At 39.6% G+C, this 15,050-nt stretch overlaps 1 protein-coding gene across 1 annotated transcript in view; it reads left to right on the forward strand.

Moving 5' to 3' along the window:
- Nucleotides 1-958: 958 nt before the first annotated feature.
- Nucleotides 959-15,050, forward strand: part of SACS (sacsin molecular chaperone) — a 58,660-nt gene continuing 44,568 nt past the window's right edge. Inside the window, exon 1 of the mRNA XM_085062892.1 lies at nt 959-1,171. The gene's annotated coding sequence lies outside the window, so the exon portion shown is untranslated. The remainder of the gene's footprint in view (nt 1,172-15,050) is intronic.

The following is a 15,050-nucleotide window of genomic DNA, read 5'->3' on the forward strand; positions in this document are numbered from 1 at the left end:
GTGCCATGTTAGTACAACATTTTAAATGAAGACTGACAGGTTGGAATGATGTGTTTCTGGCAGTAAGCTGCTGGATCATGGGGAGGGGCAACATCTTGTGCTTGCATGTGGAATTCAAAGAAACATAACTGGCAAGATTAGAAGGACTCTCAAATGAAAGGTTTCTTGGTTTTCCTCGAGGACGACCTGACAGGTTAAGATGAGTGACTAAGGGAAGAGAATGAAAAATCCTGGAAATGCCTTAAATGCTGGGGTCTGATTTATGCAGTTGATCACATGAATAGGAATATGAATGTGAAGTTAATAAGGAGATGAGTTTGAAAATGTGGACGTTAACAGCTACCTCTGCCAGCTTGGAAAAGAGAAACCAAACTCAGGATGCTACTGGTAGGTCACAGACTTCTGAGTCTTGATGTAAACAGCACTGGTAAAATTAATTTAAGGACATTCTAAAGAGTGAGCATAACATGTTTTTGGCAAAACAGAGGCAGAACAGTAAAGGCATTTATTAAAGCTGCTATACAGACATAAGTTTTCACAAAGGACTTCTTCAGCTTGTGGACATTTAAAATTAAACATTCTTTGACCAAGAAAGAGTGTTGAAGAGTGAAAAAAATGAGGAGAAAACCTATTATTTCTATTGTATGAGCTGAAAAAAACGCAAAAGGTAAAGAAATAATGCAACAAAATATCAAGAAGTAAATTTAATAGGATCTGTTACAGGAAACAGTTTAAATACATGTTACGCCTTGAGTAATATCTCTTAAAATTGTGTTATTTTGGCCTTCTGTCTTGGTATACTTGCACATGTGTTTGACAACCCCACACCTAGAGCTTGTATTGTGCTCCTGAAACCTGAGGTTAGTCAGGACCATATCTCTTTAAAAAAAACCCCACACAGACAAAGAAAGAAAAAACCCAGGCTGGGAAGGGGGAGCTAAAGCCTCCGCTGCATTGGGCTGTTTGGATACATCGGCTGCAGCAGTGGTCACGCATCCCTCCGCAGCCTGCTGATTTTGCAAAAGAGGGGGCAAAGGATCGCTTTGCAATTCAGATGCTGTCAAACACAAGCAATCAATGGAAGGAATGGCACAATGAGCAGACAAGCATGGGGAAGCAGTTTATGAAGAAATAGTTAAATGCCGAGCTTTGTCCCGGCCGATGCTGCAATGTAAGTACGAGCTCAACAGCAGATCCTGTGGTCACTGCAGTTGTTTGTGTGAGATGTTTTATTGGTATCCTGATGTTTTTAGTATTTACAGGTGGAGAAAGCATTAACTGCGACATGTTTCATAGTGTATTTAAGCGAATAACTGTATTGTCTGTGTCTCTACAGGATTTTTGAGGGACTCACGGGCTGCAGTGTGTTGGTAGGGTGAGTGAAGAGTAGGACTTTGCAAGAGCTTATTCTCCTTTCCTGATGGCTTATCTGGGCTCTGCTCTATAGATGTGCTGGCAGATTGCTGCAGCACCACCCTCCCTGTGCAAAGGCCTCTTGCTGAATTTCAGCTCTGCCTTCAAGCACAGGGATACACAATACAGTTTTTCACACTCCAATGGCTGACTTAATTTAAATTTAAAAAAATTACTATAATTACTTCCTATACAAACTTACTTCATGCCAACTATGCTATTTTAATTTTTTCTCATTTGTGCAGTTATTGAAAGCGTATGAAATTCCAATAGCTTCGTGTGTTACCATTGTGAGACTAGTTCTTAACATAGCTCTCCCAAAGCGAGTGCCAAGTATGATTTATTACTCAAAGGAATGTACACTTTTCTATCTTTGGTCTGTTGCTAGCTGAACTAGATGTATGTATTTATAAATGTAAACCATTGTTCTTATGGAAATCCATTGTCTTTCTCTTTCACAAATGATTTGCTGCTTTTTATTCTGCATATGCCCTAGTGATCTAGTACAGCTTTAAAAACAAATGAAAAAGCAGAGCTAGGGCAAGTTTACTGCACTGCATTTCTCAGCAAATATTTTGGTAATCAGACAAAATTTTTACTGTAGCTAAAACTACACATGACAGCAGAGTGAAAAAAACCCAAAGTAGTGAATATTGCCGTGCTATTTCATAAGAATATTAATTTTACTTTCACCTAAGTACTGCATAATGCCATGATGATTTTCTCTAAACCAGAGAATATCATCATATCATCTATTTGATGTCCTCTGCAGTTGCTCCTTGGTACTTAATACAGCTCCTGCAGAAACCTCCAGGAGATCTCACTCCAGTGTCAGGGGAGGTGACAGCAGGGTAATTATGACAAGCAGCCTGTGTGGGCCTGGTAAGGGTGGGTAGTTGCTGCAAGGAGGAGCCTTCTTTTGTGCATCTCTCTTTTGGGACTGGCAGAACTGCAGCTCCTGATGCTGAGGGCTGCACGGTAATACATCTCAGTGGGGATGTAAGGCAGAGCCTTCCCACTGAGGAACCCACAGGGAAGTCTTCCCATCATTGTTTTTGAAGTTGCCCTCACCTTGTATTCCCAGAGGTACTAGAGCTCCATCAGCTGTCTATTTGCTAAACAACTTCTCATTGCTTGCTACCAGAAACTGAATTATAAGAGACAAAATTTATCCCTTAATGAGCTTATAGCAAATTACTATTACCTAGGGAGTGCTCTAGCAGTGATTGTGAATACTGAGGCTTGGTATTGTCAGTGTTCATTCCTGTCCCTTCCTCTCCTGTGTCAAGATTGTCACCCTCTCAACACAAAGCAGAATCTCTGGTTGGAAACAGGAATTCCAAAGATTAAGAAAGTAATCATTTGCAAGAATATAAAACTAATAAAACCCCCCCTCAGTTCCACATTGCAAATTTCTGTTCATCTACTGAAAATATGAAGGACTTTTGGGTGAAATAGTTTTACAGGCTGATTACTGTTATGTAAAGACAGTGGGAAAAGTTCAGCTCCTGTGTACTTTCTTTGTTTTCAGCAGAATTACACTGGAGTGAATTTGGCATTTTTGGGGCCAACTCAAAACCCTTTTGTTTCTCTGTTCTTCTTTCTTGATGGTTTTCCTGCTTCTTAGATGTGATTTTTTTATGACCTCCAAGGCAACAGGCACAGACTTATAAAGTATAATACAGAGGACCTAAGAAGCTCAAGTTTGGACCATATTTTCCTGAGGCTCCCTGTAAAGTTAGTGGAAACACAGCAGCTCTTCCAGAAAAAAAACTGATATCTCACATATCTAAAACTAGCCCATGGTCATTGTACTTCACAATGTTTGGGGCTCCTCGGACCCGACTCTCAAAAGCAGAGTTTCTAAAATAGTGGGTGAGTTTTTATGTTAAAATATACAAAAGTGTAGGCTTTTATAATGAAAAAGTGCATTTTCTTGAACAGTTAAATAATGTCTAGTTGCCCAGTTTGTATGAACCCTTGGAATAACACACAGAGTTGAAAAAATGCATGTCAGATTTTGAAATATTTAGTATTTTAGAAGGTTTAGTCTTTTTTTAAATAAGAGTTAATTCATTCAGCAATATTTTTTTGTTATACACACAATTATTCAGCAATTATTTCTGCCTCAGCTAAGAAATATAATAACTCACACATTAATTAGGTACAGTAGGTTGACATTTTTCTTCTAAGTGTGCATTTAATGGATATATTTGCATTTCAGCAGTCTTCAGTTAAATCTTAAAATGGGGTGATTTATTTCATTAGCATTTTTCATCTTCTTTTTGATCAATTCAGCGGAAGATGATCATTGTTTGGAATTTTTAGGAAGTGTGGTTTTGGTTGTGATGGAGGAACACAAGAGCTGTGTGCAAAAGGAAGGTTTCACATTGCCTGTGAAGACCTTCATGTGTTTATGAACAAAGAAACATACAGCCATGAAGGTCAGACTAGAAATAAATGAGGCTTAGTTGTCTTCCCCAAAATTACCTGTAGAAACTTTCTTCACCCAGGTGAAAATAAAACAAGGCATTATTCTGATAGGTGATGATTACACTCATGAGAGAATGGGGCAGGTGTTTTGATCTCCTCTGGTGAATTCACAGGAGGACATAGATGTGCCTCAGGCCCCTCTCAGAGGTAAAATTTGGTTTCTTTTTTCTTACAGGAGAATGATACAGCTGGCTGCATATACCAATCACCACCTATCTGAGATATGACAGCTGGTGGAAAATAGTAAAGGTCAGAGCTTTGGCACTCTGGTCTCCCATGAGGAAAGAAAGAACAATGTTAGTATTTAAATTGCTGCCTTGTCTGAGAGTTATGTTTCTTCCTAGTAGCTGGCACAGTGCTGTGTTTTGAATTTAGTCTGAGAATAATGTTGATAATACACTGATTTTGTAGTTGTTGCAAAGTAGTGCTTACTCTAAATCAAGGACTTTTCAGTTTCCCATGCTCTGCCAACGAGGAGGTGCACAGGAAGCTGGGAGGCAGCATGGCAAGGACAGCTGAGCCACGTGGAGCTCTGCAGAATTAACAGCAAAATTATTGTCAGATTTTAACTAATGTAAGCTGAAATCCTGAGGAATATGATAGTAGCTTCAGAGAGGTCCGATGTGCTTTACAAGAAAGCACCAGCTGTCACAAAAATCTGTGCCATAAAATTATTCAGAAATTGCTAATGTCAGAAGTCTGGAGACCTCTTGGGAGGGAAGGGGAATTGCAAGACTGTGTCCTCAATCCTTGCTCATGCTACCTGCACTTTCCCCATAAAATGCCCCCTGTAAACCTTCCCCTTCTCAAATTTCTCCCTCCATATTGTTATTTGTCTTAATCCCAGGACAATTCCTACATGAACCACCAATTCTGATCAACTCTCATAGGTTTTTTAACAGCAGTGTCCCCAAGTGCCCCAATCCTCTGGCAGCATCTTGCATTTCTCCTACTCCCCAGGCCACAGATGCCCTGCTAAATAAGAGGTTGGGAACTAATAAACTGCTGAGGTCCTTAGCTCTCTCTGTGCTCAGAGATGCAGCCAAGCTCCTGTCTGCATGTTCTGAGCCAGGCTCTCTAGGGCAGTCCATGGGTAAGAGAGAAAGTAAGATGTGCACTGGAGGATGATTTTTGCACTGTAGAGTGATGTAGAGCCTCATTCTAGGTGCTCATTCTAGGTGCTCTAGCTATTTTTCAGCTCTTTACCTTTATGTCCTTATTGGACTGGCATTTGAAATGCTTCCCTGGGTCTTGGCATTGGCTTGTGTTACCCCACCCTGTGCCAGTCAGGATCTCAGCCTAACACTGTTGATCCACCATAGCAAAATAGATTTAAGAGCTGAAGAACTTAAATTGCTTAAATTGCTTTCTGGTTTGCTTTGGTTACTCCTGTCGATGGTAAAAACATCTCTTTGAATCATGCTGGTTGTTTGATGTTTATACAATGAATGTATATGGACACAGGGACATCCTCAAACAGCAGCTGTGGTGTGGAAAGCTCATCAGTTTGGGACATACACAATCATACACAATAATCTGTTTAGGTGTGTAGGTTAGCAAGACCTTCCCTACTGCAGAAAAATGGATCATTAGATCTGAAAGTGATTTTTCTTATCTTCCGTGAGAGATCCACAAAAATGGATTTATTGTGGTTTTTCAGGAGCTGTGACAAGGATGATGTCAGACAAGTGCATGCCTTGTCTCATAAATAATAAATAAGAAGGACCCTGCCTCCTCTTCAGCTAATGGTTTAATGTTATAGCTGGATGGAAAACCACAAGCTTAATTTATGGGACATAATGGAGCATCCAGACTGCTTAGACTCCCTTAAGTGTGTTTGTCCCAGGGCCTCCTGCTTGACCCTTTATCTTGATCTTTGGCATCTCTCTCACCATGTTGTAAAATTCAAGTAACAATGAAGTCTTACTGTTTTCTAAAAAAACCCCAAGAAATAATAGAACAAAACACATGCATTTTTTGGTCAACCTAAACTCTATAATATAAAAATCTTCCACATATCCTTTCACTGTGGATTGCAGTAGGAACTGCAATCTGAAGTGTGCTTCTCACTTCCTTCTTTTTATTACAGTGCTTGCAGAGAGAGCTTTGTTGTTATAAGCTTCTCATTAATCATGATTTTCACTAATAAGGTGCAGTTTAATCAAGTAGTTCAAATTACTATGCAAACACTCATGACTGCAGCTTTATTTATTTATGCAGCACCTGATGCTTAATATAGCTCTTTGTGAATAATGTTATGTCTGTTTCATGTGTTGAAAATTCCATGTGCAGTCCCTTGGCCATTTTCTTTCAGTGTTAGGCCACCTTTTTCAGCATTTTTGACTGCGGGGGGGTGGGTATTGAAATAGCCCCCTGGAAAGTACTGCATAGAATTTGGTATGTTGTGAAGCAGTTGAAGAAAAGGAAGAGGTGTCAAATCACGGGCACAGCAGATCTTGGCAGAGTTCTAAGGATATTTTTCAATAACAGTTGCTGTCATGAATGGCATCTGCTACATAAACAGGTGATATTTCAGTGCTTTTCACACTTTGTAGCATCTGCAAATGACTTGGTTATTCTCAGCTTTTAAAAGATTTCCTCCCCCAGTCTTGGTATTCTGTATCAAGCCAGATCTGTGTTAATCTCCTTGCTTCTGCAACATTTGGCATTCCTAATAGAAAATTTTCAGCATAATGTTTCCCAGTTTAGAGACAAGCTCCCCCACTTATGAAGAAGGTATTAGTACAGATGGATTCCCTGCTTACCATACCATTTGTCATCAATTTTGGCTGACAAATGACACAGAGAAAAAAACACTTTTGTTTGTCTGTCAAATTCTATGCATACATGTATAAGTACATAGTGATCATAAAAGTCCCTTCCTGTTTTTTTTAATAAAAAAAAGGAAGAAATTAAGACAAAAATATTTTTTTTATTATCATCAGTAACTGAACAAAAAAAAAAATTAGTCATGCAACAAACACTTCAGAAGTATTTATCTGTTGTTCTGAATACCCTTTGCCAGGTACATGGACAGCACTCACCAGAGCTCATCTCACTCTTGAGTCTGTTTGTGACACAGCTTCCTGTCCTTTGCAGGAAAATTTGGCTGGTTGCCATGTAGAATTGCTCTGGAGAAAAAAGATAACCCACAAAATATTCCCCACTTCTTACTCATGGACCTGCCTCTCTCCTTAACACCAGCCATGGAGACATGAAGGCTTCAGTCTGTGTTAGTACCTTTGTGCTATAGAAGTACTATTTTCATACAATGTAACCATCATTATTTCAGGTCTTTTGACCTAAAATGAACCCTGTTTCTTCAAAGCTCCTGCAAATCTCTCAAGATCATTGGGATGCCATAGGAGGCACGGAGACCTGGGAGCAGGGCTATCCACTGGATGTGTGGCCCAGATCTAGCCTGGTTCTGGCCCTGAGCATGGTGAGTCAGTGTGTATCTGATACGCCAGTTTCTGCACCCAGGATGAAGTAATGTCAGGCACAAGTACAAACCCTGAGAAGAGCGGCTGCAGAGCAGCCCTGCAGAGAGGGATCTGAGGTTCCTGGTGGGCAGCAGCTCAGTGGGAGTCAGCAGTGAGCACTGGCAGCCTGGAGGGCAAATCTCATCCCAGGGTGTGTCAAACAGCATCAGCAGCAGGGCAAAACAGGGGGAATTGCTACACTTTTCCACAGATCAGGATCAGCATGGTCCAAAGTCATACTTTCTCTCTTCTCTTCTCTTCTCTTCTCTTCTCTTCTCTTCTCTTCTCTTCTCTTCTCTTCTCTTCTCTTCTCTTCTCTTCTCTTCTCTTCTCTTCTCCTCTCTTCTCCTCTCCTCTCCTCTCCTCTCCTCTCCTCTCCTCTCCTCTCCTCTTCTCTTCTCTTCCTTTTCTTCTCTTTTCCTATATTTTCTTCTCTTTTCTTCTCGTTTCTTCTCTTCTCTTCTCTTCTCTTCTCTTCTCTTCTCTTCTCTTCTCTTCTCTTCTCTTCTCTTCTCTTCTCTTCTCTTCTCTTCTCTTCTCTTCTCCTCTCTTCTCTTCTCTTCTCTTCTCTTCTCTTCTCTTCTCTTCTCTTCTCTTCTCTTCTCTTCTCTTCTCTTCTCCTCTCCTCCTCTTCTCTCCTCTCCTCTCCTCTCCTCTCCTCTCCTCTCCTCTCCTCTCTTCTCCTCTCCTCTCCTCTCCTCTCCTCTCCTCTCCTCTCCTCTCCTCTCCTCTCCTCTCCTCTCCTCTCCCTCTCTTCTCCTCTCCTCTCCTCTCCTCTCCTCTCCTCTCCTCTCCTCTCCTCTCCTCTCCTCTCCTCTCCTCTCCTCATAGGTCTGATCTGTTTGTTCAGGTGACTGTGATGTATCTTTAGGTTCTGAATTATGTGATTTCTTCTAATAGTTGCAGATTGGGTGGCTTTATTCTAGATTTCATACTACAGTGCTACTACAACAAATAAGCCATTATTATAAAATATTTTGCCCCCTGGCCTAAATTAGACAGTCCTGTGGTATGTCTGGGCACAAGGCAAAATTTTCTACCTGTAATTGAGCAGCCCTGTGCTACGCTCGGGTGCAAGCGAGCAGAACATAATCACCAACATCAACACTGAAATTCTCTGCCAGCTGATAGAACAACAGTGAGTTTCTGGTTTAGGAGAGCACACTAAGGCAATTTTTTGTTAATGTACCCACTAATTTTTGGTTTATTCCCTTACATTTAGCAAATCTGAGATGCATGAGTGCACTACTGATGATGCACAAAGGATCTGTTATTGCCCAGAACACTTTTTTCCCTGGTATATAGTACTAATCTCTGATTCATTACAAGTATTTCCTACAAAAACTGCAATTTCAGAGGTAATCTAATTTCTTCCAATTAGAGTGAATTAACTTGAATTCATACTTCAGGGAACTTCTGATTCTGTACTTTTTTTTTTTTCTACTAGCCATATCATCTTGGTTCGCATGCAGAATGATAAAAGGGAATGCTACTTGCTTTTGCAAACTTGCTCTATGATAGGTTGTGAATGAGGCTTTCTGAGTAAAAAGGCCATATCTCAAATTGTGCCCAGAAATCATTTGGAAGCTATTGCAGGGTAGTATATTCATTGTTCCGTAAAGTACACTGTGCACAGCCTGGTGTCCAAAACTGATATCCTGACATGATCAATCAGAGCTCAGTTTCGTCAGATGTATTTATGTCAGCAATACACACTTGTCTCACCTGGAGATCCCTCAAACTAGGGCTGTCTGCATATCTCATACCTCCCAAAAGACAAAAAGACTTGGTGGGCTCATGATGTCATCAAGGTTACTTCATCATAAGCTTTCCAGTATGAAGAAAGAACTCAGTATGAAGAAAGTATGAAGAACTCAGTATGAAGAAAGGTTCTTCACAAGAGTAATTGAGCCCAGGATAAGCATTAGGAGGTTTGGCTTCATAAATGCTCCTTTGAAAGTTGTTAGCGTCTTCCCCTTCATGAAAATATTTGGAATATTCTGTAACTGTAGACTTGAAATTCTCTTGTCAGGCTTTTGTCAGTCAAATACAGATTTCTGAATTGTAGTCTAAGAATTTCAATCTAACTCAGACTTTATAGAATGACATACTGCAAAGCACATTCATGCAATCAATCAGTTGCATTTATGCATATCTGATACAGGTGAGTGCTTTGTGGCTAATAATCTTTCCTGAATTCAAGTAACTCTACACAAAAGGGGGAACCTAAATATAATAATAGATACTCATTTAGTGAAAGAAAAAAAAATGCCACTCTTGAAAAATCTTTGCTTCTCATTACTTTCAAATTACTTTGATAAGCAATTATTTCCGGTCTTCAACACAATAATAAATGAATAATTAATTAATTAAAAAAAAAGACCCTGGACTGTCCTTAGAAGACAAAAAGTCAAACTAAAAACACAACTATTCCTATCATCAGGCTAACACCCTTCCTTCCTGGCAATCTCTACTGCAAGGTGACCAAAGGGGAAGATGCTAGGCCAGAGAAAGTAGTGAGGCCACCTATCATCTTGATAGCATTCAGGGAACGGTAGTGCTTAAATCAAATATAAACTCATTTTACTCATTGAAGGTAATTCTTTTAAATATCTGAACCCATCTTCTCTGAACTGAAATGTTGAAGTCAGTTCAGTAGCAAGGTTTGGACATAGCTAAACCCCTCACTTATGTGTAAAAATGAATTTTTTTTTTTAGATACAATGTGTGAAAAGATAACTTTCCATATATATGTATTACTTATTATAATTATTTGGAGTCTGATTTACTTAAGTAAGAAAATTTCCGAAATATGTTTTTTTTCTGCTTTAATAATTTGAAAGTAAACTAAGAGTTACTTGTGTACATCTAAACCAAGTAAATCAAGTATTCTTATTTAGTCTACTTCAGTATACCTAAGTCTGAACTGACTGTTAGTTTACAGTGTGGGAGGCAATACATTAGGAATTTGGATACTGAGATTAAGTATTCAGCATTTAGGGCATAACTGACCTTATAGTAAATAAATATTCTTTCTAAGTTCATCTTTGGAATAAGTTCAGATACCATTTCAATTTAAGTGCTTATCTGCAAAGTGCACTTTATGTGCTCTCTGAGACTTGATGTATCTGTTACAATGGCTTTCTGTGTACAGCACAGTACAGTGCCCTCACATAAACAAGAAGGGTATTTGTTTTTCCTGGTATTTCAGCCACTAGTAATGCTGAAAAACAATAATGGTGTGAGTTTTCTAGGTTACTCCTGAAGAAAAGTTCTTGAAGGAGATATTTTTGTAGATAATTCCAAACAAAATCTAATTTAAAAAAGTGGAGAGAGAAGAAATCTGTAAAAGTACTCAGTTCCTTTCCCTTCCTTCCTGTGGAATTGTTTTTTTAGAGCATTTGACCAACTACTTTTCCTTCCAGCCCTGTATCACTTACAGAGACTGAGTTCAACAAAAACTATGTAATTGCCCTGAAATTTTAATATTTTCTGTATAACGGCTCAGTTCCTATCTTGTCCTTCATCTGGTTTCTCATCAAGGATTTGTGGGACTGACACTGTTAGATAATTCTCTTAACAAACTCTTGCACTGGCAAGTCTGCACGGAACAGTGTGTTGCTAGAGGGAGTGGTTCAGACTGTTTCAAACACTAGAAATGAATGCTCAGCTCAGATTTAGTGTACCCTGCTTTAGAGCAAGAAGAGCCTATCAATTAAGCTGTGTATCTCTAAAGGCACCATATTGTGCAGTCAAATCATAACTCATATTCCTGCTATTTTTTCCTCAGCTTAATAGCCCATTGTTTATATCTTTGTGACTGCAGAGCTCTTTAGGCTTCTAAATTATGATTCATAGACAGTATCAGTTTCCCATGTCATTGGAAACCCCATTAAATGATTCAGAACCAACACTAAGCACAAATGGTTATCCTTCTGCTTGTCCTTTTTTATGGCAACCACTGCTTTCAGTTTCAAAGAATAGGTCTTAAAATCTCCACATTTCTGGAGAACAGCAGTGAGCTTTTAACCACATGGCTCTTTTTCTCAGTTTTCTGGGGTTTTTTAAAGCCTTTTCCTCCAGCTCCTATGCATTGTTGAGAAATCACTTTGAGACATTTTCATTTGGGATCTGAGTTTACTTCATCAGAATTTGACGAAAGGATTCTTTATGCATAATTCAACCACAGAGTCCCAGATGGTTACTGTAAGGTCATTTGAACAGCACAGAATCAAACTTAGTCATACTAATGCAAGTAATTTTTAGAGCTTTCATATCATTGCATGTAATCATAGTGCTTGAGTCACCTTTTCCATAAGTGAAGTATTGCAGGTCCTGTGTTAAGCTCATTTACTTTTTAAGAGTTATGTTGCTTTAGTTCCTCTAAGAAAGAAACAGATGAAGTGGTACAGGACCTACTTTTGGTTTCAGTTAACTTAATCATAACCTTTTATGCCTCTGAGACAAATTTCCTCAACTCTGTGGCTTAACATAAGGGCCAGCTGGTGTGTCTACGCAGCATTGAGCTGTGAGGAGATACCGGCTTAATCCTGAGAACAAAAGGGCCGTCAGCTCTGTTTTCTGTGATGCTGGATTGTTACTGCTTGGCTGCTTCTGATTTTGGAGCTAGTGCCTGCTGTGTTTGCTCAGGTAACTTGGAACTCTTTTACAGTGTGTGCTACAAATGCATCCACACCAGAACTACAATTTACCATTAAGGCCTTCACTGATTGCTGCTGGAGGCCGTCTTCTATCCTTTAATAATAAAGAAGTTTTTACATTTAATACATTTCAATGATTGTCAGATGACTGCCATGCTGTGGAGAAAAGAGCAGGAGAGGGTGTTCACTCAGCTTGAGGGAACTACAGGACCTTGCTGCAGGTCATAGAATCACAGAATGGTTTGGGTTGGAAGGGACCTTAAAGATCCTCTAATTCCAACCCCCTGCCATATGCAGGGACACCTTCCACTAGACCAGGTTGCTCAGAGTCCCATCCAACCTGGCCTTGAAAACATCCAGGAATAGAACATCCACGGCTTCCCTGGGCAGCCTGTTCCAGTGCCTCACCATCTTCACAGTGAAAAATTTCTTCAGAACATCTAATCTAAACCTACTCTCTTTCAGTTTGAAACCATTCCCTCTTGTCCTGTCACTACATGCTCCTGTAAAGCTCCCTCTCCATCTTTCTGGTAGGCTCCCTACAGGTACTGGAAGGCTACAATTAGGTCACCATGGTGTCTTCCCTTTTTCAGGTTGAACAATCCCAATTCTCTCCGACTTTCCTCACAGGAGAGATACACCATCCCACTAATCTTCTTGATGGCCTTCCACTGGACTTGCTCCATGTCCATGTCCTCCCTGTGGTGAGACCCCAGATCTGGATGCAGCACTGCAGGTGGGGTCACAGCAGAGCAGAGGGGCAGAATCCCCTCCCTGGCCCTGTTGGCCACACTGCTTTGGATGCAGCCCAGGACACCACTGGCTTTCTGGGCTGTGACTGCACACTTTGTGAGCTCATGTCTACCCTGAGAGGGATAACTACTCCTCTTCCTGGTGCTGGTGTGGCCTTGAAAATGGTAGGCACAAGCAATATTTGCTTCAAAAACTAACTACAGCCTTTGTCCTGATTTTCATCTGTTAAATATTTTTAATCCTTGTAGGTATATTTGTGGTGTTTCATCAAAAAGCAACGTCTACTGTGCAAATGCATCAAAATCATCACACTCTTAAAAAAGAATTACTTTTTTACAGCTGCAATCACTCTCTATATAAAAATCAGCAAGAGTACAGCATTTTTATTTATTATTATATGAATGGCATAATGATTTAGTATTTGTATCATTATCAATAATGTAATTATTATTGAAGTGTTGACAGTTTTGAATGTTTTCAGTTTATTTTTAATGTTAAAATTCTATGTGATAGAGCATGAAAGCTCTTGTAATGTTAACAGTATAAATGCAAAGCCATATATTTTGCTGATGGCACTGATTTATATCTGCTGATGGTGTGGACTACTCATTTCAGCTGAATTTTCCACACCAAAACTGTCTGGTCCAGAAACATACTAAGGACATATCTACTTTATTTCCAGCATTTCTAGCTTGCTGTCACATTAATATATTTCACTGTATCAGGTCTGTCCCATGTTTCTGCAGAACATGTATCTCTGAGAAGCAACTCTACGTTTGTGTGGTACCTGTAGTTGTGTGACGGCCTTGAATTTAATTTGATAGAAACACATTTTGAACTGTGCTAGTATAAGTTGTGTGTTGACAGGAACAATTTTTACTAACAGCCATCTTCTCAAAATTTTAATACCTGTGTGGTCTTTTTTTTTTGCAAGTTCCAGATGCTTCCTCTGGACTGTGTACTAGTTCTTTTTTATATTTGTAGTGAATCTGTCTAGGCTCATTCAGACTTACTTCTGCTATCACATGGAGTGGGATCTTAATGATGAGAATTAAACCTAACATGTGCTCCTGCCTAATAAATCCAGGAGAAAGCAGAATTCTGTGAAAAATAGGAGCCATTCTGTACATGGGAGATATCCCTGAGATCACCTCATAACTACTTGAGATCAGAGATTAGACCTCAGGCATATTTTGTTTCCAGATTGTTCTGCCTCTCCTGGCACTTATTTATCAGCCTTCAGTTTTGCCAGTTATCCTTGCTGTTTCCCTTTTAAACATATCTCTCACACTAGCAGGTTTAGAAGAATGCATGTTTTTAGTTTGTGTCCCAAGGCATATCCACCTGTATTTGCTGGTAAAGCAAAATAATGTCATATGCATGGGATAGGAGTTGTACATTTCAGTTCAATTTACAGTTTCCTAAGAAAGTGGTTTGAGTGGAGAGTGAAATATCCTATAAAAAAGTACTTTCCCTCCACCCCATCTGGACATGAACTGTATCTATGATACTGAAAGGAGTCAGTGTGTGAGTAGTGTGAGGTGGTTGTACAACAGGATACCCTTGAACCTTGAAGCCAAATGGGAGGTGCAGCCAAGGTTACCCATGAATGTAGCAGATGGATGGGGTGCCCTTGCTTGTGCACATCCCACTAGTGACCCAGCCATGCTGCAGCTCTGGTCAGCTCAGCCTGCTCTCTTGCTATGCTCTTCACAACTGCTTTCCTACTTGAGGATATATATACCACCTGTTATTGCAGTCTTGTTTATTCCAATAGAAGTCACCACAAGCAATAATGGATTTGTAATCAAATTGCGCTTTTAGGCTGCATAAAACATAAACTGAGCATTAGCTACTGCTGCACTTTGTCCACAGATTTTCTCCTCTAAACTTTGGATTATGTTCAGCAGTTCTGATGGTTCTCGTGTTCTTCCCATGCTGCTGGATGGACTATGAACAATTTTGATCTAGATGTTATCATTGAGGAAAGAAACTCAGTGTATGTCATTTAGACTGATCCTAATATTAATTAGGATGGTTGAAGAGTGAACAGATATATAATCAACCACTAATGGTTTTTAAACAAAATTTTCTGTAGCAGTATTAATATATATTATATATATGTGCATATGCATGTGTATATATATGTGTGTGTGTGTATGTATATGTGTATATATGCATCTACCTGATTTGCAGGCAAAACTAGGTATTTGTATAGCAATACCTCTGTGGCTCCTACCTACAGCTA

This window comes from Lichenostomus cassidix, chromosome 1 (assembly GCF_008360975.1).
Source record: "Lichenostomus cassidix isolate B80296 chromosome 1, HeHo_3.0, whole genome shotgun sequence".
NCBI lineage: Eukaryota > Metazoa > Chordata > Aves > Passeriformes > Meliphagidae > Lichenostomus > Lichenostomus cassidix.